We start from the raw sequence: 22741 nt of genomic DNA on the forward strand, positions 1-22741 counted from the left end.
CCACTTCTAAGATGACAGCTCGATGATCCCTATTCCATGATGATTTAAGCCATGAAAAACCAAGCCTCTGCAGCAACAATGTCTGACGAATATTAATTATATATTTTTTGTATTAATAATTACATATATATAAATTTTAAAAAAATTATATGTAAATTTGATTAATCAATACCAATAGAATAAAAGAGTAAACACTGTGAATAGTCTTTCCAAATCAATTTCATCAAAATTGGAAGACTGATACCACGTCGCATAATGAGGGTATTTTTTGATAAAATTGTTTGTGTTCACACTATATCTCCTCCTCCATGACTCATTTGCCCTTGTGCAAATGGATATTGAAGAAGCAAAACGCTTTGCACGTAGGATTGGAAATGTCTTTTGAAGGCAGGGTGATAATGACTACATATGGGTCCCCTTCATGTGTTGGATTTTTACCATTACACCCTCCATTGAATCTTGTAGATTCACTGTGGTCAAGCCAAATAGGAATTCAATATGGACACTTTTAATAACTTTTATTTATTTAAAAAATCAATATGTTCAGAGCATAATAATCGTTAAGTGTTGGGTTAATATTTATTTTTTTAATTAAATTTAGTTTAATTTAAAATGAAAATGAAATAGAATTTAAAAAATTACTACGTAATTTGTGCTTTTACATTTAAAATTAAAAGCATCTTTTTGTAGTAAATTAGTACCTTATATCTTTTTAGCACTTTTCAATTAAATATTATATTCTTTTAATATTTTACGTGGTCTTATATATATATATATGTGATATATAAAATGCATCATGTAAGTTATAAATATATTAAAATTTTATTTTAAATCTAATTACAAATTTAAAAATATATTTTCTAATAATTTAAAATATCACAAAGAATTTAATATATACACATGTAATCAAGCTCTTACTAATTATTCTAATTATATGTAATAAATGTTATTTACTTTTATTAATTTTTGCAGAATATAGATATTTATCTTAATACCTTAAATTAAAATAAAAATAATAATAATTAATTAATTAATTAGAAAAAAGAAGGAGACTTTTTCCTCTCCCTTTTTCTTCTTCTTCCTTATTTTTCTTCCCTCTCCCTCCCTCCCCCGGCCACCTCCCTTCTTTTCCTGCCTGCCACCACCTCCAACCGCCAACAACCTTTTTTTTTCTTCCTCTCGTCGGCGTCGCCTCCTCCTTCCTTTTTTTTTGTTACCGACGTCAAACATGGAAAAGGGAGTGTCGCTGCCGAAACAACCTCTTGCCGCCGTTCTTTCGCTCGCCTGACATCGAAAATGAGCTCCCCACCCTCAAAAACCCCCGAACCGAGCTTCCCAACCGCTTTATCCCTGCCGACAACTGTGTGCAACCTCGTCGAAGCTGAAAATTTCCAACCTCGATCTGATGGCTTCCAGCGAGTTTCTAGCAAAAGCAATTATATTTTCGGACTTTCCGCAAATCAAGCTTCACGTAGACGCTTCCAGATTCAAAATCAGACACCGTTGGCGGTATCGGCTTTTGAACCCCGGTGTTTTTCAGACGCGCAGAATTTCAGATTTTCGGCTCGGTATAATTTTGTTTAGACCTTAAGAATTATTTTATAATCTTAGAAAATATTATTTCTATTAATTATCAATTATAAATAATTTAATTTAATTAGATTTAATTAATTATGACTTAGATATAAATATTACAAATTAATTATTATAATTAATTATAATTCTGTTTTATGATAGATATAGTTGTGTTTGATTAGTTTAAATACCAAAAAAGAATTTTGGTTTAGTTGTGAAATAAATATTAATAACGGACCGTCTGTAATAAATTGTGATATGTGGTGTATTGCGAAGTCGGAAAAAAATAATTCAGTCTTGGTGGCTCGACTCCCGTTAATTAATTGCGGAGTATTTGAAATATTGTTAGCAGGTTATGTACCTGTTATACGGGAGCTAAACATCCATATTTTAGGGGAGGTTCTACTGAATTTTTGGTAGAATTTTTGAGTCTAAATTTCTTAGGCAGTCTAATCTAGGAGTCTAGGCCTACCAAAAAATTAAGAATATCTTATTAATTGAGTTATTTTCGTGAATAGATAATTCGTTCGTCCAGCCAGCTCCACCTGAGGCGTAGAAGCAGACTGCAGGGCGTGACAGAACTATGAGTTAAAGTCATATAATCAACTGTATCATGTTTAAATTAAATGTAATACTAAAAGGTTTATAAGTACTATGATTATTATTAGTATTATTATCATTAATTTTATTTGATTAATAATTATCACGAATACTATAAGCATCATTATTATAAAATTTATTTTATTTTCGTTATTCTCGATATCCTTATTGTCATTTATTATTATTATTTTTGGATATTATCTTTATTTTTTATTTTAATAATAATTATTATTATATATAATTCTCATGTCTGCTATAATTGTAACTTCGAGATGAGGAGGCAGTAGAACATACCACATGATGGTTTGCATCCGGACGGCGTGCGTATTGGTATTGTCACGACCCTATTTGTAGGCTCATGACCGGCACTGGGGAATGGGTAGGCATAAGGCCACCGAATCCCGTAGTAAGCCTGACACTTACTGACTTAAATAAATCTCATCTCAATTGATGTTATTAATGCCACAATTTATCGGAACCATTAAATTTTACACAATTAATTCGGTCTGCCAGAAGAATTTGGCGAGACCCGAAACTCAGAAAACTTTAACTGATATATCTACTATTTCTACTGCGGAGAATCTAAGATTTTTACAAATTAACATACTAAATCAAATACACCACCCAATGATGAAGGAGTCGGGTTACTAGATAAGAGTCGCGGGAAGACTAACAGTCACGGATCTGAAAAACAGTAAATTGAGATTGTCAGTCTCGAGAGTGAGTTAAAATCATATATCCAAAAATAGTTACAAACACTTCAATAATACATTTATTTAATTTGAAATAAACATAAGTCATGTAAAAACATACATGTCATGCCATGCTTAAATTAAATAAAATAATTTTCACACGCTACGGGAATGAGTACTTCAGTAAAACCCTAATCCTAACACAAACATCTCGATCAATCTCCATACTGACATCTCGGCTAATCTCAACTCTAATATTCCGACTAATCTCATTCCAATAGGACTGGCGCCTAGAGAGAAAAGCTCGACTAGGGTCCTTAACTCCAATCCGATCACTTAATATTCACTATCTGCCTAAGTCTTTCGGCTCTCTTATTCCAATAAGACTGGCGCCCAGAGAGCAAAGCTTGACCAGGGACCGTACCTCCAGTCTGGTCACTTAAATTTTCAAATAAGCTGGCGCCCACAGAACAATGCTCGACCAGGACAAATCCTAAATCTTCCTTTTTAAATTTACCTATTTATCCATTTCCATCACTCTCGGATTTATACCGGGACACTAGTCAAACTCTTATGTTCTACTGTCATCCCATCCCGAGTCAACACATAATCAATAAAAATTGTAATGCGGAAAATGAAGCATGCATAAACAGTACATAACCAATTAGTCAAGATGTTAATCATTAAATCAGAGATATCATATAAAATATTTGTATGACACACGTAAGCAGATATATGACTTTAACTCACAGCTTTGGCAACCTCCTAGCTCTGCTCCGGTGCCTCGGTTGGAGCGAGCCGAACAGACAGATTCTCTAATCACGGAAAAATAATTTATAAAAAATGCTCAACAATTTACAATTGACCCTAGGTCTAGATTCCTAGGACTGACTGTCTAAGAATTATGACTCGGGTAAATTCTACTGAAAATTTGGCAAAACTTCCCCTAAAACACGGACGTTTACCCCCCGTAAAACGGGTCCAGGACCTGCCAGAAAAATACTTCAAATATTCAACAATTAATACAACGAGAGTCGGGTCCCCAAGACTTCACTATTTTTCCCGACTCCGCCACACAACACAAAAATCACGACTACGGCAGGCAGTCTGACAAACTATTATTTTTGACTCATAAATATCATCTAATACACAACACAATTCAATAGACACACAATTAAACCAAGAATTCCAAAATTAACAGGCTAGAGAAAATTACTGAGATGCTTGATCGCTCGGTTGACTCGCCTCCAGCCGCTGGAGTCAGATCGACGATCCGAACACACCATCGGACTCGAAACAACGCACTGATGACGATCCCCACTTCTGATTTTTCGATCCGACCCCTGATCATCCGGAGAGATTTATGGACGATCTCGGCCATCAATTTATAAACTGAGTCTAATTGCCACGAAACCGATGCCATTGCGAAGCTTGACCTGAGGAGAGTCGGGATATGTCCTCCGATCATCCATCCTCCGCCGGAGCTTGCCGAAAAATTCGGAAAACGCGGCTGCCACCTACTTCGCTGGAGCTCTCTCCGAGGGGAGCCGATCGCCATCGAGATCGGCCAACAAGGCTGCCGGAAATGGCCGGAATGGCGCCAAGAAACCGCTGCCTTCCTTGCGTGCTTCCGCCTTGCTTGCCAAGATTCCGCTTCCCTAATCTGCCGCCACCGACGGCCTTGCCTCCTTCTTCATCTTCCGCTTCCTCTCTCTCTCCCCGATATCTCTCTTCTCTTCCTTTCTTTTCTTTGTTCTCTATATCAACATTAGGCCTCTGAACTTTTTCCCTCTTACCATTTGGTCCCTCAACTTTTTAAATTACGACAATTTTACCCAGCAGAATTTCCAAATAACCCCTAAACTTTTCTTTAGCCTTTCAATTAAGCCCCTAACTATTTAATTTGGGCCAAATTAGAATTATTAAAAATATACAATTACATATATACCCCTGCCGACACATTTATTTACAAAAATACCGAACATACAAATTTTTATTAAACCCCCATAATAATAAAATTATACTTTTAATCCTCATTCCAAAATAAATTTCTAATTTAGTCCTAACACACCATTAATTTAATTAATTAATTTGCTAAATATTTTTTCAATTAAATTTAACACTATTAACTAATTAAAATATCATTTTTTCCCAATAATTCTTTTATAAAAACATCCTTTACAAACTCTTCCATCATTTTCCCAATATATAATTTTATTTATATATACTATATATACATTTGGGAAAAATTTGAATAACCAAAAACATAATTTATTTCTCAAGTAATTTACTTAATTTACTCCTTAAAAATCAAACTAATTGGGTATAGAAATAACTCATTTATTTGTCTAATATTAAATTTTCAAAATTACATTTAAATCATTCCAATTAAACTGAATAAAAATATAATTAAATTAATTTAAATAAAACTCATTTATTAATCATTATTAATATTATTTTTATTAAAGAAAAATTATGGGTATTACAGGTATTGATCAGAGACACGTAGTGAAAGATTATTTTTGAGATTTGTCCTCATCGAGTACAACTCTCTAGGCTATAAAAATTTGACCGCTAGAGAAAGGTTCCTGGTCGAGTGTTGCTCTCTTGGCGCCGGCTTATTTGGGAATCAAGTGACCATGCTAGATTTAAGGACTCCGGTTGAGCTTGGCTCTCTGGGCGCTAATTCTATTGGAATAAGAGAGCTGAAAGGCTGCTAGTATTGAGATTATGGTTATGCTGAGGTACTCGTAATGTAAATGTTTAAATTATATTTTTTTTCTTCTAAATCATGGCATGACACATTTTAATAAAAAATGATATGTTATTCTAATTAAATAAATATTTTATCAAGAAAACTGTATCTGTTATAGGATCATATGATTTTAACTCATTCTCGAGGCTGACAGTCTCGATTTTTAATTTTTTTTCAGGTGACAGCTAGGTTCTCCGTCGTCTTTCTCTTGACAGCCTAATTTCTTTCTCCTTCAGGCTTATTGTAATTAATTTCTACTTTTGCATTTTGAACTATTTAAAATTATACACTCTCCGCAGTAATATACCTGATATATTATATTTGAATTTGGTCTGTAACAAATTATGAAATGTTTACTAGTATCTAGCTCGAGTATTAATATAATTATGTGTAGATTTGTGAATGAAGTGTTTGGTTGTTTTAATAGTATGTATATGTGTGTATATTTGAATTATCGATTAATTAGGCTTACTATGGGTTTTGATGGCTTAAACCTACATATTCCCTAGTACCGGTCACGAGCCCATAGATCGGGTCATGACAATTACAAATTCACTTGATTGTTCAAATGTGGTGTACTAATTTAAAATTATTTAATGAATTAGGGTAGCAATCCGCAAGGGTGAGATAACTCCAATTATTTAGTTAATTATAGAAGAAAATATTATGATTCTTATTTAATTTGTTGTTTATAATAATGTACATGAACTTCAATGTCTTCTACATCTTTTAGATACTTCTAATATTATGTAATCAGTATTCTAAGTAATTAAATAAGATTATATTTCTTTTAACAAAAAAAGTGTTATTTATTTATCTGACATACTTATATGCTGATATTTTTTATTATTTGAGTTCAAGTGCATTTTTAGAAAAATTGGCTTCTACCTTCCTAAACTGTTTATTTGTTTGTGTTCCAATATTGTTTTCCTGCCCTTCTTGAGTTAATGTTAATTTATCATATATACTAAATTAATTACTCCACTCTATATGCATGAGTCTATTAATTTTAATAATAATTAAATTATTTTTCTCTATTCCATTACAGATTTCTTATACCAAAAAAGATATTATACTTCGTAAAGATTTTCATGTAATGTTCATTTTTCGGACAAATTATGTATAGTAGATTTTTATAATGATTGTTTCAAAAGTGATATAAGAAAGTACATTTTAAAAATATTATTGTGTTTATTGACTTAATTTTTTGTTATATTTTTTATTCTTTAATTATGCTCAAAATAGGCTTAACATGGCCATTAGGAAATCCGCAGGATAGTGGCATTTGACAGTCTTATGCAACAGAGGAGAACTCAGCTAAGCAACTAACTTAGATAAGTATTTAGCCTAAAACTAATGCCTATAAAGCATTTATTTTTATCATAAATTCTTGATGAAAAAGCACATATATTCTTCATTTTTAGGGCATCCCTCCATATGGCAAAAAGACATTATAGAATTACCTAGATCACATTTATTTTCTTCCATTATAATATTCAGGTATTTCTTTCATTAATCATTCATGTTTCAAAAATCATTTATGTGCAAATATAGAAGAGAATCATGGAAAATCCTCAATTACTAAACTAATATTAATCCCATGCCATTTGAGTTTCAATCGAGTCTGGGATCAATGACAAGGTTTCTTAGAGCAGCCCTTCCAAAAATTAGATCTAGTTCGATTAATACTAGCGGCAGACGCTAATAATAATTTGAAAATCTAACAACTAATACCAATATAGGACGTCTTGAATCATTCTATTGCTTAATCTTTTGTTCAATGGATTTTTTTTTGAATCAAATGAAGGCCTGAGGGAAATTCTACACTTACTTTAAGATTAACTTCAGTTAATGTTAATTAAGAAAAATTTTAACTTTAAAATTGGTTATTTACTTTTATTAATTTTTATAGAATAAAGATAATTACAAATTCACTTGATTGTTTAAATGTGGTGTACTAATTTAATTATTTAATAAATTAGGGTAGCAATCCTCAAGGATTATTTAGTCAATTATAAAAAAAAATAATATGATTTTTATTTAATTTGTTGTTTATAATAACGTGCATGAACTCCAATGTCTTTTATATTTTTATAGATACTTATAATATTATGTAATTAGTATATTAAGTAATTAAATAAGATTATATTTTCCTTAATAAAAAAGTGTCATCTATTTATTCGACATATTTATATGCTGATATTTTTTATTATTTGAGCTCAAGTGCAATTTAGAAAAATTGGCCCTTAACTTCTTAAACTGCTTATTTGTTTGTGTTCCAATGTTGTTTTCCTATCCTTTGTGAGTTAATATTAATTTATTAGATATACTAAATTAATTACTCCACTCTAAATGCATGAGTCTATTATTTTTAATAAATAATTAAATTATTTTTCTCTATTTCATTACAGGTTTTTATACCAACAAAGATGTTATTACTTTGTCAAGATTTTCGTGTAATGTTCATTTTTTTCGGACAAATTATGTATAATGTATTTTTGTAATGATTGTTTCAAAAGTGACATAAAAAAATATATTTTAAAAATATTATCGTGTTTATTAACTTAATTGCTTTGTTATATCTTTTTATTCTTTAATCATGCTTAAAATATGTAAAACCATATTGAATTTAAATTTAAGTCTAAGACGTTATACGGGTAATCGTGCTAATAATTATAAATAGTACAATTTGACAATATCGAGATCAACTATAATTATTTTAATGTTTCTATTTCCTTAAAAGAATTTTGGTTAATATATTAATATATTAAAGTATAAATTCATATTTCCTCTGTAATTATGTGTTCTAAAGGATTTATTATATAGGAAAAAGCTATTTAGCAAGACTCTTAAATGACAAAAGCTTGCACAACTCTTTCATCTGTAAAATGACCGTTGCACTGCAGCCTTTTAATTTCTCAACTTCGAAGAATACTTTGTAATTTACTTGACTAACTTGAAAATTTAGTTGTAATTCTACACTTACTTTTAAGATTAACTTCAGTTAATGTTAATTGTTAGCAAATTGTTAACCAGTTGGATATTGACGAGATGAATTATCATTGAAAAAAAAAAAGAAACAGCAGACACAGGAAGCTATACGCAGAGAACGTCTTTTAATGATGGAAATGCTGTAATTTGCCTTCTCTTCTTGGTTTACAGCAGGGACATGAACAAAGCGATGTTTCATCCCGCATCGAGAAAGCCAAAGAGAGAATTGCAAGAAGCCATTATAAAAGGAGAGAGAAGATAGTGAAATAAGCATACCTTTCTCGGCCTTTTGGCTAAGATCAAGTGTAGTATCTGTTCTTATCAGTTTAATATCTGATACGTGGATCAATGATCCACACGATATTAAATTAATTTTTTGAGGGGGAGGGCTCACAACAGTAGCTTGCTACTGGAGTCCTCGAGTGTCGCCCATGCGTTGCACTATTGCACGGGCTTGGCGCACCCCACTAAATCTATTCGAACTGTTACGATTCTAAGTATTTCTTTAGTTCCCCTATCTGATGAATTTCTTTCAGAAGTCTCAACAGGTTTTCTACCAGCTGCAAAAACATATTTTACTGTTCTAAGAACTTATTTTTGCTTATGCGGAGTATTCTCGTTGTAGAAAGAAAAATCAAGGATATTCCTCGAGTCCAGGATTTTTTTCGTAATGATTGTGTTGGATTTTTATTAGTCTGAATGTAATTTATTTTTACAATTACAACAAGCCTTGTTATAAAATTTGTTTGGACAAATAATCCAAATGCTAATTCATTTCTCCCACCATGCCTTTTAGAACTAGTTTTTATTTTCTTTTACCTCTAGCAGCGCCATGATAGCCCGAGTAGTTGGCCTCCATTACACTTGGGAGATGTATCAACCTAAGGTCTCCTTATAGGTCATAATTTGTGGTAGACGGTGGCCTTTGTTCGAGCGGTCTCTGTTATGTTTGTGTTTAAATCTTTACGAGATTCGTATTAGTTATTAAAATATTGAGGTTTCTCTTAATTATTGATATAACGATGAAAGCCATATCTTAGAAGCTTGTAATTTTTTTCGTTTTTGTTATGAAGCTTGGAGTACATACGTGTAAGTCCACAAAATTGCTGCTATATAAGCAGCTTTTGTTGGTGAAACACATATTAGTAAGAAGTAAACTTTGTTCCGTGCTTTTATGTTGCTGCTTTTCCTCATTATAATATTGTTCGACCCTCTCTTTTGTATGTTTTGAGTTTCTAAAATTCCAACATCAGTGGAGAAGTATAGTCTTTTCAAAAAATAGATCCATATTGTATTTGTAGGCTATAATATTAATGTCTGGAGAGAAAATTAAAGTGTTCTTTTACCGATATGATAAGTTTGAATTGAAGAAGTATTACAACAATTATTTTACTGCTAAAGCCTAAAGAGAATCTATTATTACCAGAATTGGAAAAGCTTGGGGAAACCAACAGCAAAAAACTCAACTTGATTTGGTACAGGGTTAATAGTTCGCTTTGTGCTTACTGCATGGCTCAATGAAATTTTTATCCTCATTGCCTCCAATTATTATATGCAGCCAACTACTCGGTTCTAACTTTAAACACACGTGGGTTGGGGCAATATATGAATAGCATAAATTGTATTGTACTAGATTCTATTTTTTTTTTCTTCAAAAGTTGTATTAACTCTACAAATTATTGCATCTTGCCATGCCTAACACAGATTAATTCATGTTGGAATTGGCTTGACTACTTTGTTGTGCTCAAACTTTATCAGTTTTAAATAGGTTTGATTGTCTCTTTGTCGAGTTCATCTCATGGTAAATTACTACTATACATATTAAATACTCTCCAATTTTTTGTTTCCCCATGCCCTAAAAGATCAACACAGTTAGTAGAAAACAAACAGGATAGTGGCATTTGACACAGAAGCTCAGCTAAGTAACTACGACTTAGATAGGTCTTTAGCTTTAGCTCAAAACTCGTCCCCATAAACCATTTATTGCATAAATTCATGAGAAAAAGAAAAGAAATTAAACTCATAGACGGATAAGGTGTGGTCTAAAGACTAAAACAAGAATTAAAGTAATATTATATATCTCAAAAGTAAAGTTTTAATAATTATTGGATTTGGATGAATTTGAATTAAAATGAATTTTTATTTTCTTAATCCAAAACCAACCGTAAAACAATCTGCAAAGGAATTGATGGAATCATTTTAGTATTGTATCAATTCGAATTCAAATGAATTTTTATCATTTTAATTCAAAACCGTCCGTCAAACAATCTCGAATCATAATTTTTAGCTCAATTTAGTTTGGATAACATTTTGTGTAGCCCTAGTTAATGAGATCTGATTCCATGTACAATTAATTGAGGATAAAATTAATAAGGTACAAGATTTCTGCACATCCGTCAAACCGCTCAAAGAGCAGCCGCAAACCAGCAATGCAAGAATTTCAAAACCCCATCAAATTATAAAAGATTAAACTTCGATTGGTAGAGGGTCATCTCTATTGAGAGTTACCCTTCCAAAAATAAGCGTATGCCACTATAAGCAGCACGCACACGGTATTCTTTAGTAAAAGGCGAAAGAATAGTTCGCTTTGTGCTTACTGCATGGCTCCATGAATTTCTTATCCTCATTGCCTCCAATAATTATATGCAGGTTCAACTACTGGGTTCTAGCTTTAAACCCATGTGGGTTGCGGCATATATAAATGGTATAAATTGTATTGTACTAGATTTTACTTCTTTTTCTTCAAAATTTCTATTAACCCTATAAATTATTGCGTCTTGCCATGCCTAACACATATTAATTCATGTTGGATTCGGCTTGACAACTTCTTTGTTGTGCTCAAATTTTATTAGTTTTAAGTAGGTTTGATTTTCTCTTTGTTGAGTTCATTTTATGATAAATTACGACTATTACATATTAAATACTTTCCAATTTTTGGTTTCTCCATGTGCTAAAAGATCAACATAGTCACTAGGAAACAAACTGGATAGTGGCATTTGATAATCATATGCAACAGAAGAGCTCGAGCAACTACGACTTAGATAGGTCTTTAGCCCAAAACTTGTTCCCACAAACCATTTATTGTATCATAAATTCTTGATGAGAAAATAAAAAGAAGTAAAAGCACATGTTATTCATTTCTATAACATCCTTGCATATGGCAAAAAAGACTAGAAAGCACATGTTATTCATTTCTATAACCACATTGATTTATTATTTCATCAAGACATGAGACTGTATTCTCCATCATTTTATGTTCAAACACAGAAGGCTACACGCGTATTCATGGAAAGACGTTCAGCTCCTAAACTATGTCTTGTTTCATTTTAGATGGTAACTCCACTAAAGTCAATCAGCCATACTCACAAAACGCATTTTGCAGAACCATTAAAAGAAATAACATACATTATACAGAGCTGAAGGAATTCACCTTTCTTTGTGAGGTTTATCGTATTTCATGCAAGAAACCTTTTTATTTCAAAGATCCCAAGGTACGACACATCAAAACTTTAACAGGAATTGAGAGGGGCCGCGCGAACGTAGGCCCCCACTGCCACAAATTACGACGTAAGCTCTCCCAGCTTGGGGAGACCTTAGGCTAGCACCCCTCCCAAGTGCAATGGAGGCCACTAACCTAGGCCATAGGCTTTCTTGATCACCCATTGACCCCGTCCAGGTAAGTATGTTTATCATTGCTATCACCTCCTTATTTGTATACATGTTTGCATATCCTTTTCTCACCCCCTTTCAATGTGGAACTAAAGTGATGTTCCTCTAAACAGAAACTCTTTTAATGTGGTGACCATTAACAAAACACTGGTTGTGTATATACAACGAAGTGAGACTTAGTGCTATAATTTGAGTTACCATCCGGATATCATTGGAGGACCATATTGTTAGGACTTTGTAGAGGGATTTTTCTTGTTCAATAGATTTCTTCTTTTTATGTGAAAAACTGAATTATCATATTACCTATTTGTAATCTCATTATCGTCTAATGTATATTACTTTTACAAAAAAGCTACATCACTATATTCAAATATGCATGTTCAAATTTCGAGTAAAATTAAGCAAAAAGAAAACAGTATTTCCAAAGGAAAACCTAGCTGATTAAAATTCCTCTTACTGCTTGAAATATATATTTCTATTGGCAGAAAAATCCATCAACAATTTAGAAGAATTTCATTCCCGTACTAAATAAATAGGACTACACGCTTTATATATGCAAAGCAATTTAATTGACTAAATTAGAGAAATCTAAAGGCTCCAACATGTTCACAAAAACAATGTAAATGAGTTAAAAATTAGTTGTTAAAGGCCTTTCTTTCTTTTTAGAATAGCATCCTGATTTGAAATCATCATTGAGAAACTTCCAATTAAGACCTGGAAATTAAAAGATTTTTGAAAATTTGTCCTAGAACTTGTAGATCCATTGTTTTATCTTAATTTTTTTCTCTTAAACATGTGTTTGATGTCATAATATACAAAAAGAATGTATACAGAATGCACAAACCTTAGTCATCCTGCCTATCACATATATTTCAACGTAAAATAATTCAAGCTCGATCAATTTAAAGAATAAATAAAATTGAAAGAAGATTCAGTTATACTAAATAATAAATAATATAGATAAAAAACAAGTACCTTGTAGAAGGACAGTGACCTCAAATGAAACCCCCTAAACTTCAAAAATTAATTGCAAGAAACAAAAAAAAAAAAAAAAACAAACAAACAAACAAACAAAAGGAATAGGGCTGCTCAAGGGGCCTTTGGCTTTAGATACTACACTTGATCTTAGCCAAAAGGCCGAGAAAGGTATGCTTTGAAAGTTAACTCATTTCCTACTTTATAGTTCGTCTTTGCCTTTATTTTCTGATAAGACTCCGATGTGGGTTAAAGGCAATGAATACAACACGACTCTTTTCTCTTCTCTTTCTCATTGGGAGGATAAATTATGAAGCTGCTCATTGCTGTTCAAATTGATAAATCAAAATAAGGAAATTGAACGTAAAACAAACCTTGAACTTGTTCCATTTGTTGTATATGAAAAGACTGGAAATTATTAGAAGACAAGGTAAAGCATGTACAATGCGTTGTTTCTAAGGGAGAAGAAGTGTGGGTATATTTGCTACAGAGTTACAGATGTTTCAATACTTCTCTCAATTGTTTGCTGCCACAGAGATCTATTCAACTTATAAAAGGGTATTTGATGCGCTCTTTACTTCCTACGCTTATTTTTTTACTGGAAACTAATTAAGCAAACCTAGCATTTTATTGCTCAAAAAAGCACGTCTGTTGAATTTGCAACACGACTAGATTACATTTACATGTGTCATGTGATACATTATTTCATTAACACATGGGAATATATTCTCCATTTTATGTGCAAACACAGAAGGTTACACACATAATTCATTGATCGTGTGGTAACTCAACTAAAGTCAATCAGCTAATTGACAAACAGATGTTAAAGTTATGATGCAACTAAACCATTATTTCCAAAAGTTGCTGGAATGTACACATGTTAAAGTTATGCTGTGAGTCCCATCAATCCATTTAAAAACCATATGCAATGAACACAAGAAATGCAACTATCTGAAAGCTGCGATTAAAGATACAAACAGGTGACACTTAAGGAGCTCTGTTTATATATATATATATATACTTAATTATTGGATTTGCAATTTCTGATTAATTTTTTAAAAAAGGATTCACAGCGTTTACAGTGATTCTATTTTGTAATAGCTATTAAAATGATCCAAAGCTACAGCTTTTTAGAATCATGTGGTCGAGATCCATTTCTTCAGTGTTTCAAGGGGCTAAGAAAACAATCAGGCGTATGAAATAAGAACTTCCACCAAAAAATCTTTCTCATTTAATCAGAAGAACAAAAACTGATTATGTATTGATTTTCTAAGACCATAATTTGCCCAATTAACTGGATAAATTTATATAAATCCTCCTGAATTTGACAGGTTTTTAATTTTAATTTTAATTTTAAGGAAGATATATTTTTACTCGAATGTAGACGTTTGATCTAGATTTTTAAGGCATCTCCTTTCTATATGATTTGGAGAAGGACAAATCATCATGATGATTTGGAAATTAATTAGCTAAGACCATACTGCTACATTAAACAAAAGGGCATCTGCTGAAAAATTCTTGCCTTTTAATTATATATGAAATGACTAAATTTATATTTAAATATTTTTTTATATATAATTTTATTTAATTCTTTATATGTATCATAGATACGTGCTTTTATGTGATTATGAAATAAAGTTAATATATTTATTATATTAAATAAAAAATAAAAAATGTATAAGTAATTTTTAGTATTTGTTAGATTAAATTAATAATTAAAATTTGAGTATCTAAATATGTATTTTGCCTATATCAAATTGACCAGTAATGAATATATATTTATTAATATTAAATAATTATATTATATTAAAATATAAAATATTTATATATAATTTCTTAAAGATAATACATGCATATGATTTTTCTTTACATAGAGTGTACATATTTAATATAAATAAAATTTAGTCAAAGCATCCGTACCACCTTTAATGGTGGCCAAACCTGTATTTTATAGGGAAATTGTTTTAGGCACTTTTATAGAATTAGGGAAAAGCGCGCAGCAATTTTTGTTTTTATGGTCCTTTGTTTTTACGTTTTCTTTTTCAAGAATTTTATTTATAATTATTTTTAAAATAATTCTTTTAACTGCATTGTAGTATTTTTTATATTTTATTAAAAAAAATTAATATAATTTTTAATTTTATTTTAATTATATCTTCGTATATTTTAAACTGCATTTGATATATTATGATATATTTTTTAAAATATATATTTTTATGTCATTAAAGCATACTAATTATTATAAAAAAATATAATATCTTTCAATTTATTAATTTCAAACATACAAATATAAAATAAAAATAATAGATCTACTTTATTTAGTAGATCTCATAGTAATACAAATTAAAATAAATAGTAAAATAATACTATTTCGATCTCTTATAGATATATTTTTAATATTTTTCTTGGACGAAATTATAAAAGATAAATTCATAATAATAGAAGTCAAATAAATAAGATTTTAATATTTTTTAGATATATTTTCGTTATTTCTTCTGAAAAAATCTAAAAATTTTAAAATAAAAACTAAATTCATGATATTATAAATTTAAAATAATATATAGATATACTTTTTGAAAAAGATTTTAAAAAATAAAAAATGAAAGTCATAATAATATAATTTTTTTAGAAAACATATTCTAATTTTTTTAAAAATTTTTTATTTAACAGCACAAATCTTGCCTTTAAAACAAAATAACATACGTTTTACAGAGATCAAGGATTTTCTCTTTCCTTTCAGGTAAGGAATCTTAAATAGATCAGGAAACGCATACCCATGTACGATCTCAAGTCCTGCACAACAAAACTTTAACAAGAATTGAGAGGGGCCGCGCGAACGCAGGCCCCCACTGCCACAAATTACGACGTAGGCTCTCCCAACTTGGGGAGACCTTAGGCTAGCACCCCTCCTCAGTGCAATGGAGGTCACTAACCTAGGCCATAGGCCTTTTTGATCACCCATTGACCCCGTCCAGGTAAGTATGTTTTCCAAAACCATTGGCTTCTCATTTGTACATGTGCATCCATTTCCTTTTATTATCCTCTTTCGGTGTGGGTCTTAAGTATGTTCCTATATCAACTTTAATGCATTGTACTAAGTGGAGCCTTTTTGACTCACTGAACTACAATTTGAGTTACTCTTATGTTCGGAAGACCATATTCCAACCATACAACAAATTGTATCTCCTAGGGTGAAAACTTAAAGGTGAAATTTCATGTTTGAGAGCTACAAAATATTGTTTTCCTCTGATTTGGTTTTAGTTTTATGCAAGGAGTAACTAATTTGTCAAACTTTTTCATTCATCTCTTTGTTGTATCAGGAAAAGTTATTCCAAGAAAATGGGTAGTAGGATGGATTTTATTCCCATCTAATTTTCATGCTGCTGCTTCAACTTTGCATGGATTAGTTAAGGTAAACTGAAGTATTTTTTATGCAAAGTCTTATCAGCAAATTCATCTGACTTTGTTTTGGTTCAAGTGTTATTTCCATCTGATTTTCATGCTTTACTTTTTCAGTTCTTGCGTATAATAAAATTTTACCAATTCTGAACAATTTCTAAAAAGTGTTATCAATTTAGAGTAGTCAACTTATTTATTTATTTTTCTAAGAATACCTATCATTGGTCGGACTAGAAAGAGTTAAATTCAATAATGAATGATTGGTGGGACATTTTAAAAAGTGGTAACTATTTTCTTAAAATTTTAATTGACTGGGTAGAGCTATTTTTATTTGTAACCACTTTAGCCTAAAATAAATTCTTGAAGCAAATTAGGGCTGGCTCCCTGAGTTTTGAACATAGTAACACTTGAGTACCTCTTGTTTAAAAATTGAATTACATAGTCATTATTAAGAATATTTATGATTTGATTTGAGCAAATATTTCTAGTCAAATTAATACAAGTCGATTTTAACACATTTGAACTCCTAATCAAATCAAGCAACATTAAAATTTCTTTAAACCAACCAAAGCAATTTGGATTCTGGTTTCAATTGTTGGTTGGACAAAAACCATTAAATAAATGAGTAAAAAAATAAAATTTTGAATAATCATAAAAAATCAATCAAACAGAAAAGTAAACATGCTAACAACGAACTTTGTGATACTATGAAAATGATGCAGATTCCGAATTGTGGTTGAAAATTTGAAAGAATAAAATATGATGAAGTGATGAAAGAAGTTTTATGGTTAAAAAGTTGAATTTTTTTTATTAATAAGAATAAGAAAAAAGAAAAAGAAATTAAACTCATAGATGGGTGCAGTCTAAAAACTAAAACAAGAATTAAAGTAATACTATATATCCCAAAATAAAATTTTTTATAAAATTATTGGATTTGGATGAATTTGAATTTAAATGAATTTTTATTTTCTTAATCCAAAACCGAATTTCATGGAATCAGTATCAATTCGAATTTAAATGAATTTTTGTTATTTTAATCTAAAACCATCCGTCAAACCGCTCAAAGAGCAGCCGCAAACCAGCAGTGCAAGAATTTCGAAAATCCCATCAAATTATATAAGATTAAACTTCGATTGGTAGAGGGTCATCTCTATTGAGAGTTACCCTTCCAAAAATAAGCGTATGCCACTATAAGCAGCACGCACACGGTATTCTTTAGTAAAAGGCGAAAGAATAGTTCGCTTTGTGCTTACTGCATGGCTCCGTATTTTTTTCCTTCTCATTGCATTCAATTATTATATGCAGGTTTAAATAATGGGTTCGAGATTTAAACCGATGTGGGTTGAATCATTTTATGCATAGCATTACTTAGCAATTGTATTGTACCAGTTTCTAATTCTTTCTTCTGCAAAAGTTGTATTAGCCCTACAAATTCTTGCGTCTTTGCCATGCTTTCATACAGAACAATTCATATTGGAATTGGCTTCACAATTTCTTTACTATACTTAGATTTTATCAGTTTTCTGAGCAACCACTACTTAAAAATAGTCTTTAGGCTAAAACCCAGTCCTCAAAAGGTCTTGTCATGAAAAGAATACGCGAAAGGATACATGCCCTTCATTTGTTTAACTTCCCTGCACATGGAATAATACTTCATAAACTCTTACCCATGCCTTGTCATTCAAGCAGTGTACAAGCTAGCAGACTAAGTAAAATCTGATACTATCTATAATTCCTATTCCTAATTATCAAGTGTAAAACTGTGAATTTTCTTGGACCAGGAATTTATTCAATTGTTAGAAGGATATGGGATGTGCTCTTTATTTTATAACTATTTCTATTTGGAAATTTAGTCAAGAATGCCAAAAAGAATGTATACAGAATGCACAAACCTTAGTCATCCTGCCTATCACATATATTTCAACGTAAAATAATTCAAGCTCGATCAATTTAAAGAATAAATAAAATTGAAAGAAGATTCAGTTATACTAAATAATAAATAATATAGATAAAAAACAAGTACCTTGTAGAAGGACAGTGACCTCAAATGAAACCCCCTAAACTTCAAAAATTAATTGCAAGAAACAAAAAAAAAAAAACAAACAAACAAACAAACAAACAAAAGGAATAGGGCTGCTCAAGGGGCCTTTGGCTTTAGATACTGATTGAGGAGGCGAGGTCCCTTCTCATGTATGGGATTATATTGCTGATAATTTTCCAGTTTAATGATATTCACCTTTTTTATAAAAAGATATTAAAAATAAGAACCAATAAATAAAAGATGAAATTACCACTCTTCTATTGGTGGTTGGACATATATGGACATCGTTAGCTTTATTTAGATAATTTTTAGGTTTTAAATAGCTATAGAATAAGTTATCTTTTTTCTTTAAAAAAGATACAGAATAAGAGTTTCAATAATAAAGAGCTTATGATTAATTTACATAATTCTCTGTGCATTTTTTTTGAATTATATTTACTATTAATAAAAGTAGCACTTTAATTTCACATAAACAGAGCGATACTGTCCGGTAAATAACATGCAACTTAGAACAGGAACGATTTTTTAAAAAAAAAATACTTTTAAAGCACTTTTGATGTTCTTAAACTTAAAAGGCTAATTTTGAACTGAAATTTGCAAGGCTTTACCCCGAGGGGAGCCCTTCCAGAAATTCTCGAAGGCCTAAGCAGGACCTAGGCCTAAGAGGGGGTTTGGAAATAGTTTTCAACCAGCAATAGACGCGCCTCGGTTAGAACCTCACTAGCTGCGTCATTGCCCCAAGCGCAAAGATGCTTTCTTAGCTGTGTAACACTAGCCTTCTATAGCAGGCGTCTAGGATTCTTATTGTTCTCTGCACTCAATGTGGGACTGCTCTAGCCTAATATTTCAGTTCTAGCTTCCCCCCTCTTTGCACTACTGACATTCTGTACTCCAGAGTTTTTAGTGAAGCTTTCTGGTCAACTTTTTTTTTTGTCCATTTTAATTAGTTAGCATATCATCAACTATTCTTTGGAATATAATTGTCAGTCGGGTAAGCAAATTAGGCATTTGTTTGCTATTTAGGCGGTGACGTTGCAGTGCTAAATTTTGGTTAGCGTTCAATTTCTGGAAACCAATCCGCATCCGTTGAATTCTATTATTCTTTTGGTAGAGCACATAATCGAATTTTCAAACCAATCATTTTGGATCAATTTCTGTCATATGAATAAATACATCCTATGATCAAAACTAAAAAGTCTAAGTAAATTAGGCATTTGTTTGTTATTTATTTCTACTGTTTTAGCCTGACATACAGTAACTTGAGTTTCCAGTAGCTTGTTAAAATATTCAACTAGAAATTTGGTAGTGTACGGCAGACCCAGGCAGCAGAGCAACACATGAACGACTCCTGAGAGACCCAATAGCCTTAAAAAGAGTGAAGTAATGACACATTTCAAAACTCTGAAGAACACAAACGGCCGAGAAAGGAAACTCAAATTCCATTTTATACTTGCCTGCATTTTCTACAAGATTTCGATCTGTTGACTGTTTAAATAGATAAAAGCATGGCTAATTTTAAAAGAAATAAAAAAATTTACAGATTGTCTCAGTTGCATATGAAACCATTTACTTACCAGTTCATTATTTTGGGCATTTTGCACAACAGATTGAACAGACGTAATATAACAATCATATAATATTTTGATTGTACTTTGGATGCAAAACTTAAACTAGAATTGGTAAAGGACGAGCTCTAAAAAAAGCAGCCCTTCCAAAAATCAGCGTATGCCACTATAGGCGGCAAGCACACGGTATTCTTTAGTAAAAGGCGAAAGAATAGTTCGCTTTGTGCTTACCGCATGGCTCCGTGATTGTCTTTGTTATCTGGTGCCAACTATAAATGCAGGTCCACTCTATAGATTTTAACTTCCAAGCAATGTGGGTAAGCCTACAAAAGGCATTGTCATTGGCCAATATATGCAAGATTATATATGCTACTCATTTGGCTAACCTTGGCTAGCAACAAAACCTAACATATAATGTCTTGGATCATTTAATTGCTGAAACTTTTTTGGTCCAATGCAGGATGTCATTGAGGCATGCATAACAAAGACAAGAAAAATTCAAATGAATATGAGAATCTCAAGTATCTCCAAGGACAATTTGCTGTCAATGCGTTTCATATTGGTGTCGTCCTAGAAATGAACTTACAGACGTTTTAGTTAGCTTTTCATCCTAGGCTGCTGTCGACCAAGTCTATTACCCAAATAATTACAAATCATTGTGAAACCAATCTTGAACTCAATTTAATAGTTGGTAGACTTATTCAAAATCCAAACCAAGTTCAAAATTATATATTATTTTTATATATAATTTTTTATTCAGATTAAATTCGTTACGGCCCCCCTTCTCCCCTAAACAGCTACTATTAGTGTAGCTTAAATTGATTTTTAACTGTATCTTATATGAAACCAAATTGAAGAAATAATAAATTAGACCCATTTTCAAAAGTAGGTGAAAAATATTTTTCATCTGCAGTAATCACACCATTTCTTTTCGAGGCACATATCAATGCAACCAATTCAAGAAAGTGAAGTGCTGGTGATATATAAACAATGAAAAATGGCATTGTCACTCAAATTAATTCTATATCCAAAACAATGGTTTTGATTTGAGTCTTATTACTCTAATCTAATTGCATTTTGCTGTTATTATTATTTTTCATGTGTCAACTCTCTTTTAAAGCATTAGAATGGAGGCACTAACTCCGACAATTATTGTCTCTTCCATTACTTATAAGGCTATCTCAGAGACTCTTGTGCAGCTGCAAAGTCTTCAGTTGATACGGTCCGACTGTGTGTTCTTTTGGGAATTTTTGGGCAGGGTACGTTTTGATAGATATCATGTATTTTACATATTAAAAAAAAATGTTTAATTGATTTAACCCTCAAAAGGAAATATATTTATATGTTGAATTGGAAATTTGGAGGACGATTTCGTAATCATCAAAACATGCTTTTGGCATGATGATGACAAGAAGCATGATTTCATGATAATTGGGACCCTTTTTTTTGGTGCCTCATGCCTTACCACCCTCCCAAAAGGCATAAACCAAGTCTCCCCCAATCATCAAATTTCATGCATTTAAAATCTCAATTTCATTTAATCTTATTTGTTTATAAATAAACTAATAAAATAATAAAACCTTTAAGTAAACAATTGTGACTTCATTCCTCCCAAGAATAGTTAATTACAAGCTATTTCAGTCTCTATTATGATTTTATTTTTTGGGTCATAGCCCAACAACTTAATACTGTTTTATTATTATTATTATTATTATTATTATTATTATTTGTTTTTTTAATGAGAAATGAATGCATACGTCTTATATCAAAAGCACCTTCTTAGTTAAACTTATATAAGGCTAATTTAATTGTAGGTGCAAATCTCAATTTGGCATAAATTTTAGATTTCAGTTTCTCTTATTTATAAATAATTAAAAATATATATATAAAAAAGGGTAACGTGACAACTGTAAATATTTTTTTTCCCCTAAAGATTGTTGAATTATATTAACAATAGAATTGAGTATTATAAGAATCATATGTAGCCATCGTTAACATAAAAGCATGATTATCTCCCTAATTTACAAGCTTATCTTGCCTTTTACATTGAAAGGATAAACTATAGTTTTCAACCGCTTGTCATTTTTATTATGTGTCATAAATAATAAAGAAAAAAGTAAAGTGTTATGTGGTTTGACGTTTATTTAAGAGATTGTGATTCTTTTATGATAAAAAAGTACCTTATGATTTAAATTTTTTATATTTTTACTTTCTTACTAACTAATATATTTAGATTTTTATGATTTATATAATACTTATTTTTAATAATAAAATTATTTATTAAATAATTTAGCATATAACTAATTATTTTGAATTCATATTAGATAAAATTAATATATATATATATATATATATATATATAAAGAATAAAATGAAATTATTTTTAAAATAAGATAGTTGATTTGATGGTAAATCACCTATAAAATAATTTAATTATTAAAAATAAAAATTATAATAATATTAAATCATAAAAATTTAA

At 30.8% G+C, this 22741-nt stretch overlaps 7 non-coding genes and 1 pseudogene across 7 annotated transcripts; 1 reads left to right on the top strand and 7 right to left on the bottom strand.

Moving 5' to 3' along the window:
- Nucleotides 1-8885: 8885 nt before the first annotated feature.
- Nucleotides 8886-9081, top strand: LOC112536305. The gene has a single exon (XR_003080349.1). It is a non-coding gene; the product is annotated as a U2 spliceosomal RNA (small nuclear RNA).
- A 2022-nt stretch (nt 9082-11103) lies between these two features.
- LOC112537378 lies at nt 11104-11219 on the bottom strand. Its single transcript, XR_003081214.1, has one exon. It is a non-coding gene; the product is annotated as a U5 spliceosomal RNA (small nuclear RNA).
- A 916-nt stretch (nt 11220-12135) lies between these two features.
- On the bottom strand, nt 12136-12297 carry LOC125371030. The gene has a single exon (XR_007217195.1). It is a non-coding gene; the product is annotated as a U1 spliceosomal RNA (small nuclear RNA).
- Nucleotides 12298-13328: 1031 nt separating this feature from the next.
- On the bottom strand, nt 13329-13432 carry LOC112536307 (annotated as a pseudogene).
- Nucleotides 13433-16078: 2646 nt separating this feature from the next.
- LOC112536304 lies at nt 16079-16240 on the bottom strand. The gene has a single exon (XR_003080348.1). It is a non-coding gene; the product is annotated as a U1 spliceosomal RNA (small nuclear RNA).
- Nucleotides 16241-17802: 1562 nt separating this feature from the next.
- On the bottom strand, nt 17803-17918 carry LOC112536312. Its single transcript, XR_003080356.1, has one exon. It is a non-coding gene; the product is annotated as a U5 spliceosomal RNA (small nuclear RNA).
- Nucleotides 17919-19297: 1379 nt separating this feature from the next.
- On the bottom strand, nt 19298-19448 carry LOC112536308. Its single transcript, XR_003080352.1, has one exon. It is a non-coding gene; the product is annotated as a U4 spliceosomal RNA (small nuclear RNA).
- Nucleotides 19449-20386: 938 nt separating this feature from the next.
- Nucleotides 20387-20502, bottom strand: LOC112536311. The gene has a single exon (XR_003080355.1). It is a non-coding gene; the product is annotated as a U5 spliceosomal RNA (small nuclear RNA).
- Nucleotides 20503-22741: the final 2239 nt, after the last annotated feature.

The sequence above is a fragment of the Ricinus communis genome, chromosome 8, assembly GCF_019578655.1.
Source record: "Ricinus communis isolate WT05 ecotype wild-type chromosome 8, ASM1957865v1, whole genome shotgun sequence".
Lineage (NCBI taxonomy): Eukaryota > Viridiplantae > Streptophyta > Magnoliopsida > Malpighiales > Euphorbiaceae > Ricinus > Ricinus communis.